At 40.0% G+C, this 22,538-nt stretch overlaps 1 long non-coding RNA gene across 3 annotated transcripts in view; it reads right to left on the reverse strand.

The window, feature by feature from the left end:
- The window catches only part of LOC111750520 (uncharacterized), a 311,775-nt gene that overhangs the window by 96,420 nt on the left and 192,817 nt on the right, over window positions 1-22,538 (reverse strand). For all 3 annotated transcript variants that reach the window (XR_010321511.1, XR_010321510.1, XR_010321509.1), the window contains 2 exons: window positions 21,933-22,064; window positions 8,190-8,301 (listed from right to left, as the gene is read on the reverse strand). This is a non-coding gene — a long non-coding RNA (uncharacterized LOC111750520). The remainder of the gene's footprint in view (window positions 1-8,189; window positions 8,302-21,932; window positions 22,065-22,538) is intronic.

Consider the following 22,538-nt stretch of genomic DNA (forward strand, 5'->3'; position numbering starts at 1 on the left):
CTTTGATAGTCTGCAAATTAGGCAGAAAGCTTTAAATGAGCAAGCCAAAACCAATGTTCAACTGCCTCATTACCAGCTGAACTGCCTAAGCCATAGATAGACAAGTTCATGCATTACAAACCTTCCCAATGATAGTCCATTATTTTGCGGTCATTTCCCCACGTTCCTACAGTAGTACCTGCATCAATTAACTAGAAAATCCATTCTTTTCTCTACATTGAGACTTCCTAAAATATTCTCATCAGGAATTCCTGGAAATAAATCACCAAAAATGTTATATATCCCAAATAAGCATAATTTTAGCAGCTTATCACGTTTCAGCATTTCCTCTTTAATAATAAGAAGCCCATTTGGGAAAAAGAGATCATGAATGTAGTTTTAGCGTATGGTTATAATACTGGTCTATCTCTTGACTTCTTAGGTAACTTCACGTCCCTTATCAAAGCACTATATCTGACGTTGGTCCCTGGGTGGTGCAAATGGCTTGTGCTTGGCTGCTAATAGAAAGGCTGGCAGTTCAAACCCACCCAGTGGCACCGTGGAAGAAAGGCCTAGCCATCTGCTTCTGTAAAGATTACAGCTAAGAAAACTCCGTGGAGCAGTTCTACTCTGTAACACGTGGGGTCACCATGAGTCAGAATTGACTCAACAGCAACAGGTTTGGTTTTTGGGTTTCATGTCTGACATTAAACAGTTAATCATCCAAGCCTTGAAATATTCCAACTCACTGAAAAAATGAGACAATAATCATTACAGTATCCCAACTGCTTTAAAGAAGGTACAAGTAGTACGTGTCTAATATTAGAGGGGAAGTAGTGTCAAGTAATGGAATCAGCATAATTTTGTTTTTGAAAGACTTGGGTTCAAGACCAGGTTTTTCCATATGTCAGTGTTTTGAACTTGAGAAGTTCACTTAAATCTCTGGGCTTCAGCTTTATCATTAGCAAGAATGGAAGTTATAACAATTGCCATTTAAATCATTATTAAATATATCATGGAGTTTCAGAAGAACAAACGAAACAGTCTTAGAAAAAGTACAACCACAGTGTTCCTTAGATGGCAAGACTTCAGCTCACTTACTTCGGACATGTCATCGGGAAAGACCAATTGCTGGAAGAGGACATCATGATCGGTAAAAGGTCAGCAAAAACAAGGGAAACCCTCAGTATGATGAACTAACACAATACCTGCAACTATGGATTCAAACATTCCAATGATCATGAAGATGGCACAGGACCAGGCAATGTTTCATTGCGTTATACTTAAGGTCATCATGAGCCAGAGCCAACTTGACTGCACCTAACAGTAAAATCATTATGAAGTTTATAAAAATATAGGTAAAATACTGGCATGTAGTAGGTATTATTACAACTCTCATTATCAGGCCTCTCAAACAACTGCTCTATTGCAAACATGTAAAGAACATGTAAGCCTAGTAGAAAACACATGTTGAGAGACAGTAGGAGCACACAACAGAAAACTGTCTCAGTACAGCCATTGAGGAACGGGTTGATACCATTTTAAAAAAGGCTTCAGGACCATCAGCTACAGGAAAAACATTTTCAGTGAACTGGTTACAGCTTCAAATGAAAAGCCATTCTTCATACTTGCAAAATGTGGGCATAAAGGTAGTTGCCAGCCATGCTGATAGTAGCACCATTTTTTTTAATTTGAAAAGATTACAAGATACATTGTATACGTGGTGTTTAGTAATGAAACATAAACAATCAAATAACACACAAGATTTTAAAAAATATAGACCTTTTCCAAACTCCAATTCAAACCACCAAGTGATCCTAAAGACTCACTTAATAGTCAGTCATAAGAACCATTGCTGCTGAGTTGATTCCAACTCATAGTTACCCTATCCAGCAAAGTAGAACTGTCCCATAGGGTTTCCAAGGAGCAGCTGGTGGATTCAAACGCCAATCTTTTGGTTAGCTGCCGAGCTCTTAATCACTGTACCACTGCGGCTCCCACTCTAAAACTCTATGAAATAAAAAAAAAAAAAATAGGTACTATTAAATAATCCATTTTACAGATGAATATACTGATGCTCAGAAAACTTAAGTAGACCAAAGTCCCACAGCTTTTTACTGTCCATATTGCATCTCCAAATGCTAAACACTTAACCACTGCGCCACCAGGGCTCCCTATAGACCATTAAAAACATTGCTAAAAAAAGGCCCAGCATATTTCCTCCAAGTCTTCAGTGATTTATGTCATGTCTATACTGAAAACAAAGATCCTGGAGAGTGAAAAAAGTTGGCATACTCAGCTGCTAACTGAAGGGCTGGAGATTCAAGCCCGCCAGTGGCACCTCAGAAGAAAGGTTTGGTGATCGACTTCTGAAGAAATCAGCCACTGAGAACCCTGAGGAGCACATTTCTACTCTGACACTCAGAATTGACTCCACAGCAACGGATATTTTTGACTAGTATCCTGAAACAACATGTTAGCTGAAACATCTGTGTGCCGTTTCCCTACTTTAAGACACTTACCTTCACTCCTTAACGCATAACTCAGTGCTTTAAACATAAATATTCAATAATTACTTTGCAGAAAATAGCAACAGCGAGCACAATGCAATTCTTTAATCGAGCAATGGATGACCTCAATTTAAAGGATGTGACACTATTGAAACATGTATATTAAACATGAGCTTTGATTTGGAGAAGATGATCACTTGTAAGTAAAATAATTGTAGGTTTCATGTGTTGCGTATTTATTTCCAAGTCTATTTCTCTCCTCCATCTTTTCCCTACAGAAATATTGGACTCATTCAATCACATAAAGACCCTTGAATTTCTCATACTTATTGTCCAGCTATCCCTAACATAAAAAAGAAATTGTGTCTTTTATCACCAAAGTCATAATACCATAAAACAGCTGTCACAATAACTCAGTGACCTTACACATGTGAAAACATAAATGAATTGCAAAAGTTGAGATTGGCATTCCTCATCTGGGCACATAAAGAATGAGAGTGTGTCCCATGATGGATCACCCAAGAATGTGCACCAAAGCCATCGGGGAAGCGGGAGAGGTATCTGCTTTCTTGGCAGCAGAAGTGACAGCATCTGGAGCACCTGTGTAGGCAGACTGCACCGAGGTGCTGCAATTCTCCCCTGCCAGGCTACTAAAGCGACTTATCCCTGACTATCACATGAAAAGTGTCATAGTTTATTTCTACACAGTCTACAAAATGACTGGCAATGATATGTGTTTACCAGTACATTAAAAGACCACTTTTTCTACACAAGCCTTTAAAATCATAGACAAAAATCCAACCGTCAGGCTTTCCGGCAAAACAACAGTAGCTCCAACAAACACCAAAAAAAAAAAATCCATTGCCGTCAAATCAATTCCAACTCATAGCGACACTATTGGACAGAGTAGGACTGCCCCATAGAGTTTCCAAAGAGCTCCTGGTGGATTCGAAAGTGCTGACCTTTTGGTTAGCAGCTGTAGCGCTTAACCACAATGCCACCAGGTTTTCCTTTCAACAAATAGATGGGCAAATAAGACTGGTATGGTGGCTCCTTTGTCACTTGGGACCTGGACTGCTTTCACCTCCACCTGGTGGTTTTTATACTTGGCCCAGCTTGGTGCTCCTACCATTCTAAGTTTTAAACAGCAGGAAGCAAGTAAGGGGAAGCAGAGGCAAAGTACGCCTACTGGCTTTCTGAAGAAAATGTCTCAGAAGTTACCATACAGTTCCACTTATGTCCCATTGGTTAGACCTTAGGCATATGACCATATATAACTGTATATGTAGTCTTTATTCCAGTTAATCATGTGTCTAGGCCAAAACTGGGAGTTTTAAGGAAATGAATATTAGGATGGGCAACACTAATCTACGCCACAGAGACTAAAATGTTCAGAAGATGAGAAGACAGAATATTTTGAAACTTAGGTGCCATGAGAGCACAACTCTAGAGAGAAAGGAAATGCTGCCATGCATGGCTTTGCTACTGACCCATGAATCAATAAAATAGAGCTCTCTTACAACATGTCTGAGGTCCTTACACATTAGAAATTCTTTTCAATGCCACAAGATTCACAGCCCTAGAATAGTCTCCAATCAGTCACAAGTGGTTAGAGTCCCTCCCGGTACTTATTTTGATCAGTTGTCCTTCTACTTAGTCAAAGAAATGTTTAAATATCCGAATGCCTTTGGTCATCCCCAGTGAGATCCAGCTGTTAAGCAGGTGCCAAGGGAGCAGAAAAGTTGAGGCAGATGACAAATTGAGTACTGGAAAAAGAAATTGAAGGATGAGAGTTGGCAGTGGTGGACTGATACCTTATCACTCACTCACTACTCCCCTCCCCAAGCCTCTATCCTCCAAGTTCAGGCCAATTAGTCATCACACAATAGAATATAAACCAGTCAAGTACAACGCCAACCTCAGATACTAATGAACCAGTGTGGTGAAACAAATGGTTCTATTTAGCAGTACATGACAGTTTCAATGATACAGTACGCTCAAATAAGGAGTACAGTTCAATCACTGAGGTACTTGGCAGAAAACAGAACAAAACTTCTCGGCAATGACTTGAGTCATGTTTTTCAATGTTCATAGCCTGCAAGCCTCTTCTGCTCTCTTTTAAGGTAGAAGTTTTTTGTTTTGTTTTTTTTTTCAAAAAAGGTCAGGTTTTTCACATTGGTCTCTAATATAAAAAGTTGGGGAAGTTTATTAGCAGTTCCAGAATTACCTGTTTTTTGTCTTGTTTATTTTGCTTTTGCTGTATAATGTGACAGTACAACTGGTGGAGAGGGGAGATTTGTTTCCTTACCTACCACTAGATAGTAACTCTAGCATAACTACCCAGCAGAGTAATTACGGTGCTCTCCTGTCATCTGTCAGAGCTTCTACATCTAATACTCAATATCATAATCTGCTGACAAACATTCACTGGGGCTCTGTAAGGAAAACATGTTCAACCCCAAGCATTTGCAAAAATAAAGTGAATTTCTCTTAATAGACTGTGGTAGTTGGCCTCCAAGATGGCCCAGATGATTCTCACCACCTTGTCTTCATGCCCAATGTTAATCTTCTCCCATAATGAATCAGAGCTGGTCTATCTGACCAATAAAGTACTGCAGAGGTGACAGAATGTGACTGCCAAGGCTAAGCCATACATAGTATTGCAGGTTTGTTCTCTTAGATTGATCACTATGGTGAAAACCAGCCATCGTACCTTAAGGACACTCAATCGATTCCATGAAAAGTCCCAGGGAGAGAGCAACTGGGTCTCCCATGAACAGTCAGCTCCAATTTTCCAGCCATATGAGCCAGCTACCTTGGAAGTGGTTCCTCCAGCCTTAGTCAAGCCTTCAGGTAACTGTAGCCCTGGCTGACATCTGATTTCTGATTCATGAAAGCACTCAAGCCAGAAAAGCTCAGCCACACTGCTCCCAAATTTTGAATCCAGAGTTGCAGTGCTGGATGTAAGTGTTTATTGTTGTTTTTAAGTGTTTATGTTTGGGGCAATGTGTTATACAACAATAGATAATTAACACACACTGGCACACAGCCCTCTCCTGCATAGCTTTGACCTACTAGTTAATTCCCACAGGAAAATACACTGACCAGAATCTACCTTCAAATTCTCCTTAAAAATACACACACACACAACACACACATACACACGTACATACACAAAATCAAGTAGAACAGGCTGACGATTTGACAACAATAATGAGTTAAATTGCATTGGTTGCTCCATTGAAAGGAGCCCTGGTGACACAATGGTTGCGTGGTTGGCTGTTAACTGAAAGGTCAGCAGTTTGAACCCTGCTTCTGTAAAGATTACTTCCTTGGAAAGGCTATGGGACAGTTCTACTCAGTCCTGTAGGGTCGCTATGAGTTGGAATAGACTCGACGGCAACATGTTTGAGGTTTTTTCACTCAGTCACTTCCAACTCATGGAGACCCCTTGTGTGTAAAACCATGCTTCATAGGGTTTTCAATGTCTGGTTTTTCAGAAGTTGATCACCAGGTCTTTTTTCCAAGATGCCTCTAGATAGACTTGAACCATCATGAACCTTTTGTTAGCAGCTGAGCTCGTTAACCATTTGCACCACTCAGGGACTCCCACCATTGAAGCTAGTGCGAGACTAATCTGGCCTGACTCTAATGCCACTGTCATAGGTCTCATGAAATATCTCCATGATGTCATATTTTTAAATAGTCATGTTGGTCCAATGAATCAAGGAGACAATACAGGGTTTGGGGAGATATAGCCTCCTCCGGTGGAATTTAAAGTTATCGGTCTGTGAAAAATGTCCCTCATTTGTTTAGATGCCTTCATGTAGCTGCCACACCTAAGCCACTTAGCAACCTCTTGATTAGAAAAAGGTAATCAATCTTCACAGCCAATATGCTTAACAGCTGCTTACTACTGTCACCTTCTGGAAGTCTAACCACCGTGTTTGAAACTATCTGTCAATTCTTGTCTAAGGACATTGAGGAACGACTTAAAATAGACCATGAGATTACAGTATGGCTTAGCTAATAACCGAGGCAGCAGAAAGGGAGTTTGCATTCATAGCTTCTCTCAAAATCTAATACTATTTCGGGAACCACCTAACTATATGAATAGACCACCTGAGCTCTTCATGCCATCAGTTAAAATAAATGTGATAATGTTGATCTACTGATCTAAAATGTGGAGGAAAACAAACCAAATTATTTCAAATTATAAAGTTAAATTATGCCAACAAAAAAAGAAAAACTGTGGTAGTTGAAGTGCAATCAGCACACACATCCCATATTCATGCTATAGATTCTGAAAGTTAAAAACTGAACTAATGAAAATTATCCTTAATGTTTTACAACCTCAGTGTCATACCCTTTCTCCTTCTGAAGGAATATGTGTGACTTCCTTCTTGTCAAAAGCATATCTGAATCAGAACGCTTTGCCTTGTTTACTGTGACTCCTCTGCTTTTCAAAATGTATCTCTCTTATGTCTGATTAGACTTACGTTTTACTGATGTTTACTGTTATTCCCCCATTTTCTTGAATCGCTTGTCAAATGTATTTAATAAATTTGTTTATTGGTGAGTACAGAGGACTGTTTTCTCTGTGGATTCCAAAACAATGCCTGGAAAGGTGGTGGAAAGGCAGTGAGGCAGTGAGGAGCAGGCGGGTGGGGGGAGAATTTTGGGTTCTATTCATGTGTGAAGAAGAATCTGTAAAACCAATATATTCAAAACTGAGATGAATTTTCACCTAGCTTCTGACTGGTGGATGATCCATTTTTTTCTTTCTGCCTAGAGATCCTGAGTATGTGATAAAAGTCATGTTGCAAAAATGTCTGGGGTCTTGATTCCCACAAGTGAAAATATTGGCAACTCTCTTTTAAACATGTGCACAGCCAATATCCTTTCAATAAACAGTCCACAACCTTGAATGCCATGTTTATTTGACGTGCTTTTTTCTCAATTATCCCACCAAAAAAATTATATATAGCTTTATATAATTATATGTGTTTATAAAAAAAAACTATTGCCATTGAGTCAGACTCATAGTGACCGTACAGGACAGAGTAGAACTGCCCCCATAGATTTTCCAAGGAGTGTCTAGTGGATTTGAACTGCTGTCCTTTTGGTTGGCAGCTATAGCTCTTAACCACTGTGCCACCAGGGTTTCCATATGTGTTTATTAAAAAAAAAAAAAAAGTCTGTGTATATATGTTTATATACATATCTTGAGTGTGTGTGTATGTATATATACAGAGAGAATATTTTTTAAGCACAGCTTATCATGGAATACAGGTAATAGTAACTTTTTTTAAATTAAATACTGTTTGCAGAAAAGTGTTAAACCACTTTTTAAAAATTCTTCAGCTGCTCTTTTCAACTCTTTAAGGAATTGCTACTATGCGTAGTTAAGACAGTCTGATGGGGTGTGGGTTTGGCAGAGAGAACACATCCCTAAGTGGTTCCCAATGTTCAGCAACAGTTTACATAAAATTTATAACAAAATACCTGCAAACAATTGGGTTCAGGCCACTCCCTGAGTTCATCCTTGTCTCCCCTGAAATGCCCTTCACCTGCCTTGAGATGAGGACTTGCTTTCAACAGGACTGAAATATTAAATAAATATAATATTTTGCTATAGCTAAATCTCCAAAGAGTACTACATTCTTTGCTAGTTATTTATTTACTTACTCATTTACTTACTTATTTACTGGTTGCTCTCCTTACAGAAAATTCAGCCTGAGCAGATCAACTCTTCAATGTCCGGTGGCTCCGGCTGACAGACTGCATCCAGGACTGCTGCTCACCCAGGGTGCTGAGGGGAGAATGGACAGTGGGATTGACAGGGAGCCAGTCTGAGAGCCACATGCAAATGCCACAGCTTGAAGTCAAGCCTGTCTGTTCCCTCACTTCCCCATCCTCTTCAACTTCCAGACCAGCTGTCACTGATGCCCCATCGCTTCTCCCACGCCAGAGAACACCATCTTGATCTGCCTGGCCTGGTTTTTGTTTTCTGCTTCCCATGGAGCCCCCACCCCCCCACCGTGTTAGGAGTAGGCACCCCGTTATTTTGCCATTCACCATCCTCTGCTGCTCATTTCATTTTAGCAGTGTGGTTGTGAAGAATGGTCCATTTATATTCTTAAAAGCAAGAGAGGCCGTTAGACTTGCTCATATATCCGAATGCTCCTTTCCAGTAACAGTGTGAGCTTTCTAGTTTGATGGATTTTTGGAGCTGCAGTCTTTGACATATAAAATGTCTTCCACAGCCTTTAAATCCTAGGACTGAGTTATTTGGGGGTAAAAAAGCACCTTCCCAGTAGGTTGTATTTCTTGATGATTAATACTTATGAAAAATAATAGGTACTGTTATGTAGAAAAATATCAGATGAAAAAATATGGCTCTTCATATGCATTGGAGGAATTTCATTTTTATCCTACCTGCCCCTCACAATGCCCTCCCCCACCAAAGAAAGCCTTGAAACAGGGAGAGGAGCAAAGTGAAAATTATTCCTTCCTTTATTAGCCCAAATGGTAGCCATACTTCCCCTCTTTTTCCACAGCAGCAGATTGATACTCATACACACAAACACGCACAAAGAGGCTTTACTTTCTGCTGAAGGCGTTGTGAAGAAAATAGAAGAGAATGAGTCAGAGGAAGAAGAGAAAGGAGGTTTAGAAGGGTAGAAGAATATAACTGGAATCATGGTATCTACTCTAAAGAGGAAGCAGGCATCCTATCCAAAGAACACCCACCATCTCCTTGCTGCTTTCAACTGCATTTTCCTAGGTGGCAGATATGGGTCTAACCTAATCCAAGGGCACAGTCAAAGAGGACATAGGATCCAGGGAGTAGACAACATAAGTTTCCCAAGAAAACACTGGAAAGAACACATGAAAGCAGTCTCTTCTTCTGCCTTCAGTGTCATCTTCTATTTAAGTCATTTCAAACAAAACTTCAAAAACAAAACATGGGGGTTGAGGGACACAGCAAAAAGAGCCAGAAAGACCCAATATGTGGGAGGCCTTTGGCAAGTTTCTTAACCTTTCAGGCCTACAGTTTCCTTACTTATTAAAAAAAAAAAAAAAAGCTGTTTAGGATTCAAAACAAAAATTCTCTCACAGTGCCTGGTACATCACAAGCCCTCCAAAAATTATTAGTATGACAATGCAGCTCTGTGACTATGTATGAGGCTTAATAATGAAGTGTTTTCCCATGTCTCTCCCCATGAAGTTAAAAAGAAGAAAATAAATACATTTTCTGAATAAAAATACATGCATAATGGTTATATTAACCATCTGTGTGTGTGAATTAAGAACTCTGAAGAATTTGGAAAAATTCAAAACTGAAGTCAAAGTGACTGTTATTTGGTAGGCAAGAGTCATTTTGATTGGATTGGAGCATGTCTAATGAAAGACTAAATGAACTGGAAGAGGATGGTCAGGTCAGAAAAAAAGATGGCCACATGTCACAGAGTGGCAGTGAGTTTCCGGGAGAGCAACAGGAAATCTGGACATGTGAGCTTTACAGATAGGCTAGCCTATTGTAGAACAGGTACCATTCATCAGATGTCACCTGGCCTGGATGAAATATCCCTTAAAACTATCCCACCATCCTCTGCACTGATCACATACTTACCAAATAAATTTCCCATTTGGCTTCACGGTAGGTTGATTCCAGTGGCAAAAAAAAAAAAAGGGTCCTCAATACCAAGCATCACCACCCCACTCCAGCAAATAACACGTCCCATTGCATATTTATAAATTGTTAGGTTATCTACTTCAGATTCCTTTGAGTTTGATTGATATTAGCTTCCCCAAGTCCAGTGAACACTGGGATACTGAACAATTCACGCATGGTCTGAACCACAAGATTGCTAAGGTGACCCCAGACAACCAGGTCCTTTGGTAGTCCCTCAGCCTTCTCAGTGACGTTCTGCTTTCCTCTCGCTACCCCTATGCCCCACCCCTTATATACCTATAACAGTGATCAGGGGCAATTAACTACAGTGTTTAATTTCCATTTGAAGGTAGAAGGAATTTTTCCAAGTAAAGACAATCCTCTCACAGGAAACAAAATGAAGGAGATGATCCCTTAGGTCAGTAGACTAGAAAAGAAATTCCTGTCACTTTTTTTCAATGATCTTGGCATAGGGATGCAGTATTTCTCAAAGCACAAAGACTCAAATAAAATAAAATGCAACAAATTTTAAAACAAGAAGGTAAGAGATATGCCCCAAAATGAAAGATATGGGGAACAACTCCGATTATCTCAGAAGTGTGGGCAATAATTCTCAAAGCAAAATAAAATGTAAAAGTTTTCAAAAAAGACAGTAAAATGCTTGTCCCAAAATGAAAACAGTATTTTTAAAACACAAACACAGGGAAGACAGAGTAACGCTGCAATATCGCTACAGACCACACCAAGTGTTAGTTATGAGGCAAAAGTAAAGATCTCTTTGGTATTGTGCTTGCTGACTGGAAACTTACTGAACTTAAGATAAATGGCCTTGAAAACAGAACCAAATTCAACCCATTTTAGGGGGCTATTCAAGATATAGAACTATCTCCTAGGTCCTTTGGAAAAATAATGGAACTCAAGTGCAGTACTAATCCAATAAGAATTTTCAAGGGTCAATATCAGCTACTTCACATGGTGATGGCCACAAAGCCATTACTGTTGGCTCCACTTCCATTACTCTGAAGCATTGCTTTGATACTAAACTATGTCTTTATGGGATATTTAGAACTTCTACCCTTAAGCAGCACTCATAATTTATTCCATATGGAAGATCTGCATTAAGCATAATTTAAAATCTGTGGGCCTATTCTCTCCCGATGTAGAAGCATAACTCCCATTAGCACTGATGAGAGCTATCTGTACATCTCGAGCAGCCTACCTCTCATAAGTGTTTAAGAAACAAAATGTTTCATGTCCTGGGAGAGAAGCAGCATTAGAGAGAATTTGTATACAATTTAACAAGGTTAAAACTTAAATTGTGGATCATTTTCCAGATGACAGTATCCCTTAGACAGCCTGTTATGTTTCTGTCAAAAAAACAACATGGCTCTCACAGACCCACTGGAATAAAAGGATTCCCAACTTTGAACACACACAAAGAACAAGAAATGCTCCCATTTAAAAAAAAAAAAAAAAAGTTTGGGGTTGTTATTTTATTTATTTATTTTTTTTTTTTTTGAGGAGAGAAGGGTAGTTTTTTTTTAAGAGTACCAAACACTTCAGGAGTCCCTGGGTGGCACAAACAGTTAAGTGCTCAGCTGACTAGTAGCTGAAAGGTTGGCAGTTGAAATCCACTCAGAGTTGCCTCAGAAGACAGGCCTGGTGATCTACTTCTGCAAGGTCAGAGCCTTGAACCCATGGAGCAGTTCTACTCTGCACACATAGAGTCGCCATGACTAGGAATCAAGCTGATGGCAACCAGCAACGATAAGCTCAGCAAATCTTGTGTGGGCCCTAGAATACCCCCTTTAACTTGATTATTAGAGAGCTGGAATTTTTTTTTTGTTTGTTCATTTTGGTAAATTCGTGAATAAAAGCCAGTCATTTTACTCCTCCTTTGCACCTAACTGCTGCTGTATTTTTGTTTTACTAGCCAATGTGCTGTGGCATTTCTCCACGGAATAGCCTCAAATCAAACTCCTCATAGCCCACAGTCTTCTTCCTGCAGCATCTCCAGCATTTGAGCTTCCTCCTGTAGGTTCCACTAGCCAGCATGGGAGCTGGTTTGGTATACCAAACCTCTGGGTGGTGCAGTGGTTAAGAGTTCAGCTGCTAACCAAAAGACTGGCAGTTTGAATCCCCCAGCCATCCTTGGAAACCCTATGGGGCAATTCTACCCCGTCCTAGGGGTTGGCTAGGAGTCGGAATCCACTCAACTGCAACGGGTTCGGTTTGGTTTGGACAGCTACAAAAACAAATGTGTTCCAAGCTTCCCCCACCAACTCCCCTTAATGAAACAAGCCGGATGTTTAATGCTTCCTGAAAACACAGAAATAATCCCGAGGAAGATTAAAGGGATTTCATCATATTTTGGAATCAAAAGGCTGTTCCAAAAACTGGGATCATCTCCAAGTTTTGATGTGGAGAAGAATCTGGTTATCACAACATTATCACTGAGGCTGTATGCCGCACAAAACATTGATATAAAGCAACATCACTGCTGATTAAACACTATTAGCATATCCATTTGGAAACAAGAATGTAAACACAGATTTCCAATGTTTGCATCACGTACTATTGCAATATTCATCTTTGTACAGAAGTGAGTAAATAGAGACTAACAGACAGAAGAAATGCTCTTGTGCACAAGTCAAAGAATGTGCAAATGAGTGCTTAAAGTGGCTTAGGAGGCTTTATTTATTTAAAAAAATGGCTAAGTTCTCTTTTTTTTCTTTACAGCTTGTAGCTATTATGTACTTGTGATCTTGCCAAGTGAAATGTTGCTGGGAGCATATGTTTAATAAATGTGTGTGCAGGCACACATGCGCATGCAAACACACACAGGCACGACATTAAAGCAATAGCATGGTTGCCTCTTAAACTGACAGACGCAAGGCACTTTGGGAATTGAGGCACTCCTCTATTTTAACTCTCCACATTATGTTCAGGCAGTTGGAGTCTGAGTGCATTTGAGCAAAGGGAAATAAGCCTCCTGCATATTAAACACAGTAAAAGCTGACAGGAGGCTGGAGCAGTTCCATTTGTTTGTCTAGAATTTTTTCAGTATCTTTTCTCTGACCTTTGGTTTGATATAGTTTCAAGATGGCAGGCTCTCAATATATATTGTGTCTGGTTGGTATGCTCTGCACTGACCTCTGCCAAACTCGAATCTGATTTTTGAAGACCACCTCCAATTCTTCATGGAATAAGGCTAGCTATGAATAAACAGCTTTCATATATGCATACGTATCATGGAGAAACATATTAAGACAATGTTGTTCAGATCGTATTTACATTTTGCAAAAATAGCACTTTGCCCTGTACTCTGTGAACATCAAGCATAGAGTACCTGAAAAAGAAAGAGCCTGAGAGTCAGAAACCTGGGTTCATTTCCAGATCCTGCTACTGGAAATTGATGAAGATAATAACTGAATAATTTTCTGTGATTCATTTAACCTTTATAGGTCTCTCCTTTACTATGTGTGCTGGGACATTTGCAAGACATAAATGGTTTTACAGTTTTAACAATAATCAAACTCAAACCCATCGTCATCAAGTCAATGCCAACTCATAAAAACCCTACAGAACAGAGAAGATTTGCTCCATAGGCTTTCCAAGGCTGTAAATCTTTAAGGAACCAGACTGCCACATTTTTCTCCTATAGAGAACTGGTGGGTTCGAACCACTGACGTTTAGGATAGCAGCTAGGCTCTTTAACCACCTCACCTCTGGTCTCCTTTTATCAGCAAAAAAAAAACCAAACCCCTTGCCGTAGAGTCAATTACTACTCATAGCATCCCAACAGGACAGAGTAGAACTGTCCCATAAGGCTTCCAAGGAGGGGCTGGTGGATTTGAACTCCTGACTTTTTGGTAAGCAGCTGAGTTCTTACCATTGTGCCATCAGGGCTTCTTATTAGCAACCAAAAAAAATACCAAAACCCATTACCGTCAAGTCAATTCCGACTCATGGGGACTGTATAGGACAGAGTAGAAATACCCCATAGAGTTCCCAAGGAGCATCTGGTGGATGTGAACTGCTGACCTTTTCTTTAGCAGCTGTATTACTTAACCGCTATGCCACCAGGGTTTCTTTCATGTGAAAGTTTGCCTAGAACAAGGGCAGATTATCCAAAAGGCAAGGTAAGCGTGGTGCTTACCATGTTTACCAGCTCATCTCTAGTGAACAATTTCACCTTTTTTTACCACATCAAAGATTCTGTTTCTAGGTATGGCTGGTATCTGTCTCTCTCCCAAACCCACAGAACCTTCCCAGAGAATTAAACCTCTTTTCAAATGTACAATGCCTGACAGGGATGGAATACCCAGTAAACAAGGTGAGCATAGGCTTACTTATGCTTACTTCATAATCTGTAGTATACAATTCCACATGTTGATGTGGTGAACCCCGTGCGAAATTGTTCATTACAGATTAGTAAGTAAGCACAAGAAAGCCCGTGCTTACTCTGCTTATTGGGTAATCCGCCCCTGCTACAACTCAATATTCAAAACAGGCAAAACTGGAGTGGCTTGAGTTGAAGCTGAGTGGAGCGTATCATTCCTTTCCCACCTTTTCTCCCACCTTTTCCACCTCCCATTCCACCTTCATCTTTACCACCACCTCCTTCAGTACCAACTCTATGAAACCTTAGAAGTTCTAAGGAACACTACTGAAAACCTGTGAAATATCTCCACAGACTCATTCTTCACTTTAAGGACTAGGTGCACCTGACCCAAGCCATGGTGTTTTCAATCACCTCAGAAGTATGCAAAAGCTGGGCAATGAATAAGGAAGACCAAAGAAGAATCGACACCTTTGCATTATGGTGTTGGCGAAGAATATTGAATAAACCCTGGACTGCCAAAAGAAGAACAAATCTGTCTTAGAAGAAGTACAGCCAGAACGGTCCCTAGAGGCAAGGATGGCAAGACTTCACCTCACATACTTTGGACATTGTCTTAGTTATCTAAAATGCATTGCAGTGCCATCTGCCCCATAGAGTTTCCAAGGAGCGCCTGGCAGATTTGAACTACTGACCCTTTGGTTAGCAGTCGTAGCACTTAATCACTACGCCACCAGGGTTTCCTTAGTTACCTAGAGCTGCTATAACAGAAATACCAAAGTGGATGGCTTTAACAAACAGAGGTTTATTCTCAAGAAGTTTAAGAGGCTAGAAGTCCAAATTCAGGGTGCCGGCTCCAGGGGAAGACTTCTTTCCGGTTTGCTCTGGGGGAAGGCCCGTGTCATCAATCTTCCCTTAGTCTAGGAGCTTCTCAGAGTAGGAACCCCGGGTCCAAAGGACACGCTCCGCGCCTGGCACTGCTGTCTTGGTGGTATAAGGTCACCATGTCTTTCTGCTCACTTTTCTCTTTTATATCTCAAAACAGATTGACTTAAGACACAATCTAACCTTGTAGATTGAGTCCTGCCTCATTAACATCCTAGAGGTAGGATTTACCACACAGGAAAATCACATCAGATGACAAAATGATAGACAATCACACAATACTGGGAATCAGGGCCTAGCCAAGTTGACACACATTTTTGGGGGACACTATTCAAGCCGTAACAGACATGTTATTTGGAGGGATAAGTCCCTGGAGAAGGGTATCGTGCTTGGCAAAGTAGAGGGTCAACAAAAAAGAGGAAGACGCTCGATGAGATGGACTGACACAGTGGCTGCAACAAAAGTCTCAAGCGTAACGACGATCGTGAGGATGGCACAGGACTGAGCAGCGTTTCATTCTGTTGTACGGTCGCTATGAGTTGGGACCAACTCGACAGCACAACGACAATGGATTCATTATTTTATTCTAAATACACTTAGAATAGATGTGATATTCAAAACACTTAACATATGTGGTACTGGTACCAACCAGTCGGAATGGAATCTAGCAGAATACAACCAGTAACATATACTTCCATCTCCCAAGTGAATACTAGCCCTGACTTAGACTATTTATACGAAGCATTTGAACAAATAATCAAGAATGAATAACTGCAGCTTACTTACAGAACGAAGATGTGGCAATGCTTATATAACAGGGCTGTTGGGGGAATACAATGAGATAAGAGCAGTGAAAGTAGACCACAAGCTGTAAAATGTTACCCAAATGAAAGGGAAACCTGCAGCCTCCTAAAGCAATGGTCCCCAAACACATAACCAAACGCAAACCACTTGCCATCAGGTCGAATTTCGGCTCATGGTCACCCGTTATGTGCAAAGTAGAACTACAATCCATGAGGTTTTAAAAGCTGTGACCTTTAGAAAACAGGTCACCAGGCCTGTCTTCCAAGGTACCTCTGGGTGGCTTTGAACCGCTAAACTTTGAGTTAGTAGCCAAGCACTTAACTGTCTGTACCACACAGGGACTTCTCCCAACACATACATTTCCCAAAAACAAACAGCAACTTTCAGATATAAGACAGTCTAAATCCTTATTTCAGAAAAAAAGCAAAAGAAAAAAAAATTCTCTTAAAGGAAATTTAAGCCTCATAGACACAGATGAGCTAAAAGTTGTACCAATTTGCAGTGATGTCCCACACTTCTTAATCTGAAGCACCTGCGTTCACCAGTTCCGGACATTCAAATCTTACCTAAGGGGCTCTCGAGGACTGATAACCTCGCTTCCAGATTGCGTGCTGGTATGTGCAGTTTGCATAAATTTGTTGAGCTGTATTTTTATGACATGTATACTTTTCTCTATGTATTTAAACTTATATATTTTATTATAATAAAAAGTTTTTAAAAATATGCTCCAATTTTAAAATGACCAGACTTAATGGTCTGAGTGAGACTAGAAGGACCCCCGAGGTCACAGTCCCCAGACCTTCTGTTAGCCCAAGACAGGAACCATTCCCAGTCCAACTCTTCAGACAGGGGTCGGGCAGGACGATGGGATAGAAATGATACTGGTGAAGAGTGAGCTTCTTGGATCAAGTAGACACATGAGACTATGTGGGCAGCTCCTGTCTGGAGGGGAAATGAGAGGGCAGAGGGGGTCAGAAGCTGGCTGAATGGACACAAAAATAGAGAGTGGAGGGAAGGAGTGTGCTGTCTCAATAGAGAGAGAGCAACTAGGAGTATATATAGCAAGGTGTATATAAATTTTTATATGAGAAACTGACTTGATTTATAAACTTTCACTTAAAGCACAATAATTTTTTTTAAATCACACACACACACATATATATATATTCATATGTAGATGTATATATATATATGCCCCAAGAACAGTAGCAGGTAATTCCTCTAGCATTATACATGTATATTAGTTTTTATTGCCACATAACAAATTTCGCAGCACATTCATTATCTCACAGTTTTCATGGTCAGGAGTTTGGTAGAGCTTAGCTGAGTGCCCCACTCATGGTTTCACAAGGCAGCGGTCAAGATATCATCGGGCTTGCATTCTCATCTGTAGGCTTCACTGGGGAAAAAACCTGCTTCCAAGCCCATTCAGGTTAGTAAAATCCATGTCCTTGTGCTTATCAGACTGATGGCCCTGTTTCTTATGGGCTTTTAGCAAGAGGTCACACTCAGGTCCTAGATGCCACCTGAAGTTCCCTGCCGTGTGGCCCCCATACAGTTTACAATGTGACAGTCGTTTCTTCAAGGCCAACAGATTCTACAAGACGGAATCTTATTTTAAAAAAAAAGAAGAACGTGATTGTGGGAGTAGTAGTGATACTGCATCACCTTTGCCACGTTCTATTAGATAGAAGCAAGTCACAGGTTCCACCCGCACACAAGGAGAGGGGATTATATGGGGACATGAATCATGGGGGGTAATGACCTTACAGTGTGTCCAACACAGTATCTAAAATTACCTAACCCCAAAAGCTGGGTTTTGTGTTTGTTTTTCCCCAGAACAAATTACAGTTGTCTCCAAAGGGAAACTCCAAGCCTCCAACACATGACAGATTTCTAAGCCCTCCTAATCAGGAACTTGGTCTCACTGAGGATCACCATATTACACAAATAATCAGAGTAAAGTATAAGAAAAGCAGCATGTTAATGCACATGTTTTGGGGGTACACAATTCAATCCATGACATCATGTTATATAAGACATTCTTATTAAGCAGTGGGAGCGAATAAATTCATCCGGTTTCATTATAAGGTAAATAAACAAGGAGCACCTTGCATATAATTACAGTCCTAGATCCAAACTCTCATGCAGATTCTTTAAACCCCACTTAGCAACCATGACTCTTTGGAAGGCAATTGAGAATAGTGTCCATGGCTCTAAGTCCTTTTGACCAGCTGTCGACTAGCTTGGTTGATCTATTCTCTGCCCACGACAAGGGTGGGGTTAGACCAAAGCAGGGCTTTGAAGGGTCATGTTATTACTATTGTTTATAGACCCATTCTGGGTGTTTCAGCTCTGGATTGCTTGTGGGTTTGTTTGTCTGGTTTATAAATTATAGCTCTTCACCATTTTGCTTACTGATTATGTCCTAGACCTCTTAAGAGTTGAGGCTATGTAAGCCCTGATAAAATCCCTCAGGAGAAAAAGCTGGTGACCGAGGTTATTGACGACTGAACTTCAGATTTGGCAGTTAAACTGGTAGCAGGAATTTTAAGAAAAGATTTTTCCTTTTCGTTCATTGTATGTCAGTCATCCAGGCTATTTGTCTTGAGGTAATTTATACACAAAGCTTAGTAAACTAAAAGTCCTTTATTAACACCATTATTTTTCATGTCACCTTAATAAGAATGTTTTTCATCGTGTCAGGAGTACTAGTCTAATGATAATTAAAGAACCTTTCTAATGAAGAAAATACTAGTTAAAAATTAAAATTAGGTAGCTTTTCTAATATCACATAAGAGTAAATAAGCTACATAAAAGCCCTACAAAAATTAATAGGACAGTCTACACTGATCAATTAACTGAATAATTATCGAATATCCTATTTTATTTTAAGAGATATAAAAAAGGCTTGAGTTGTAAGAAATGGAGAAGATGCCAAAAGCTAAAATAAGACTTTCAGCTAACATTTCTTTTGTGTCTTTCCTAGGAAATTACTAAATTTTGAGTGCTAAAATTTGGTTCATTCGTGGTCAAGGAAATCTTGAACACCAGGATATCTCAAGACACCAGTGATACTTGTGGTGGTTTTAAAAATATGTATGAAAATTCTGATGCTCTTCCCTTCAAGAAGTGGAACCTAATTTCCCTCCCCATCAAATGTGGACTGAACTCAGTGACTTGCTTCTAATGAATAGACTAGAGCAGAACTAATGCTATATCACTTCTAATATTAGTTATAAAAAGACTGCAGCTTCCATTTTGAGTCTCTCTTTCCTCTCTCTGGGTCTCTCAGATCATTCACTCTGAAGGGAGCCAGTTGCCATGTTGTTTGAGCAACCCCAGAGACAGGCCATGTGGTAAAGAACTGGAGCCTCTGACAATAACCACGCAAATGAGCTTGGAAGTGGATTCTCTGGCCCCTTCAGATGACTACAACCCCAGGTGACATCTTGCTGCCACTCCCAGATGCTCAACCTCCAGAAACTGTGTGAGATAATCATTTTTTTAAGCTATTCAATTTGGGAGTAACTTGTTACACAACAATAGATACTTAATAATCAATTGACATCAAGTTGACTCCTACTCATGGTGACCCCATGTGTGTCAGAGTAGAATGGTGTTCCATAGGGTTTTCAGTGGCTGATTTTTCAGAAGTAGATTGCCAGGCCTTTCTTCCAAAGTGCCTCAGGGTGCTCTTAAACCTTCAACCTGACAGTTAAGATCATAACACGTTAACCATTTGTAATACCCAGGGACTCCTCAGCTGATCTTAGACTGAGGAAAATACTCCAAGTTTATTTAGTGTCCTATCACATTTAAAATGCCTTTATTCCTACAAACACCCAAATAATTTAAAAATGAAATCTAGTTTTAGGTTCTTGATTACCTTAAATTTCTTTTAATGAACTATGTAATAGTAAGGGCTAGTGTGAATAGACTCCAAACTCTAATTTTTTAGTGTGAATAGACTCCAAGCTCTAAATAGTAATAACAGTAAAAGCAATAGCTAACTTATTGAAAGCTTATTAGGTACCCAATGCCTTGTTAAGCATTCTACATTTTGTCTCATTTAGTCCTCCCAACAATGTCATAAGCTTTCAATATTTGCCCAGTTTGTACATACGGGAAAACCAAGGCTCAGAGAAGGTGCACAGAAGTCTCAAAAATACTCAGCTAGTACGTAGAACAGCCAGATCTCAAACCCCGGTTGTCCTGACTCCCAATTTATTTTCTGCCAACTCCCAGGCTAGGTTCCTTTTTTAACAACTTTCTTTGGCCATGAGTCTTGGCAGCAGGCACCCTATAAAACGTTCCCCCTCCCCCTTCATACTGTTGGTCTGAGGTTATCTCCAGGTCTCACTGCCAGGCCCTCCTTACTTTCTGTTCTGTTTTGGTTGCAGACTTTTTGATTTAGAATGAATTGATTCAGAAGGAATTCTTGCTTTTTAGATTTGACTAAGAGAGCTTCTTAAGCCTGTCTTTACTTAGAATAAATAAAAAAAAAAAAGAATGAGGCCTTTAATTTTCTGCTGTTGCATGCCTCCAACATATGATGCCATTTCTCCCCAACACTCCACCAGTCAGAGCCCTAGCTTCCTGTTTGCCCAGCAAAAAACTTTAAGCATACGCAAAAGTAGGAGTTCCAATTTTATGCTGAGAGTTACAGGGGATCAGGGTAACAATAAGCAGACAACAGATTACTTTAAACATTCAAAGCTAGAGATGGTTAGTAGATTTCACCTATGGCTAAAAACAGGGGAATATATCAGATTCATCTGGATTCTTAACTTTTAAAGTTTCCCCAGCTTGATTTATATTTTTAAAATGATGTTACTAATGACTTTACATTCCAATGTTTTAAAAAAAACGAGGGAGGGAAGAGGAAAATATCCACAAAAAGGGCTTATGTATTAAACCAATTAGTTGTTTTTAAAATTAAAAAGAAAATTCAGGGAAGGTACAAAACGAGCCTAGCCTAGAGCATCTTGGAGTACCAGGAAGTAAGACAGTGCTAAAAACAAAACAAAACAAAACAAACTGAGGGTATGTCAAAGGGACACAAGAGCCAACTGGAAGATCTCTCAATGACCAAAGCTCAAAGGCAGAAAAATTTGAGCAACAAAACAAATAAAATAGTAGTGGATTATATAACATAAAATATAAAATCAATAGCTATAAGTCATACTGAGTGTCATGGATTGAATTATGTCCCCCCAAAAAATGTGTGTAGCAACTTGGTGAAGCCATCGTTCCCAGTATTGAGTGTTTGTCCTCCATTTTGTGATTGTAATTTTATGTCAAAAGGATTAGGATAGGATTATAACACCACCCTCACTGAGGTCACCTCCCTGGTCCGAGGTAAAGGGAGTTTCGCTGGGGTGTGGCCTGCACCACCTTTTATCTCTCAAGAAGTAAAAGGAAGGGAAGCAAACAGACAGTTGAGGACCTCATACCACCAAGAAAGCAGTACCAGGAGCACAGCACATTTTTTGGACACTGGGTCCCTGCACCTGAGAAGCAACTCGGCCATGGGAAGATTGAGGACAAGGACCTTCCTCCAGAGCCGACAGAGAAAGCCTTCCCCTGAAGCCGACAACCTGAATTTGGACTTGTAACCTACTAAAAAAAGACTGTGAGAAAATAAATTTCTCTTTGTTAAAGCCATCTGCTTGTGGTACTTCTGTAATGGCACCACTAGATGATTAAGATAAATAAATTATTGAATACATACGTAAACAGGGGAGAAGAGACAAATCTCCATGCAGAATTCCAAATTCTACAACCAGAGTTGTTGTAGATCCTCCATCCTCCGAGAGGTGGAACATAATTCCCCACTCCTCAAGTGTGCTTTCTTCCAAAAAGTCTAGCATGGAAGGAAGGAAGAAAAGAAAGAGTAAGTTTATAGCAAAGAAACCAGACAAACGCTATCTCAGCCAGTGATGAAAACAGCACTTTGCTCAGTGGTCTTCTTTAAAAAAAAAAAAAAGAAAGAAAAGAAAAAATAGCACCAGGCTAATTTTGAGAAAAAAAATATCAGACAAATTTCTGTTGAGGGACATTCTGCAAAATATCTTACCAGTACTCTTCAGAACTGTCAAGTCCTTTAAAAACAAGAAAAGTTTGAGAAATTGTCACAACTAAGCAGATAAGGGAAACCCTGGTGGTTTAGTGGTTAAGTGCTATCTATGGCTCCTAACCAAAATGTCGGCAGTTTTGAATCCACCAGCCACTCCTAGGAAACTCTATGGGGCAGTTCTACTCTGTCCTATGGGGTCGCCATGAGTCAGCAATGGGTTTTTGTGGGTTTTAAGCAGATAAGAGGAGTCTAACGAGACAA

Source organism: Loxodonta africana, chromosome 3 (assembly GCF_030014295.1).
Source record: "Loxodonta africana isolate mLoxAfr1 chromosome 3, mLoxAfr1.hap2, whole genome shotgun sequence".
NCBI classification, from domain to species: Eukaryota; Metazoa; Chordata; class Mammalia; order Proboscidea; family Elephantidae; genus Loxodonta; species Loxodonta africana.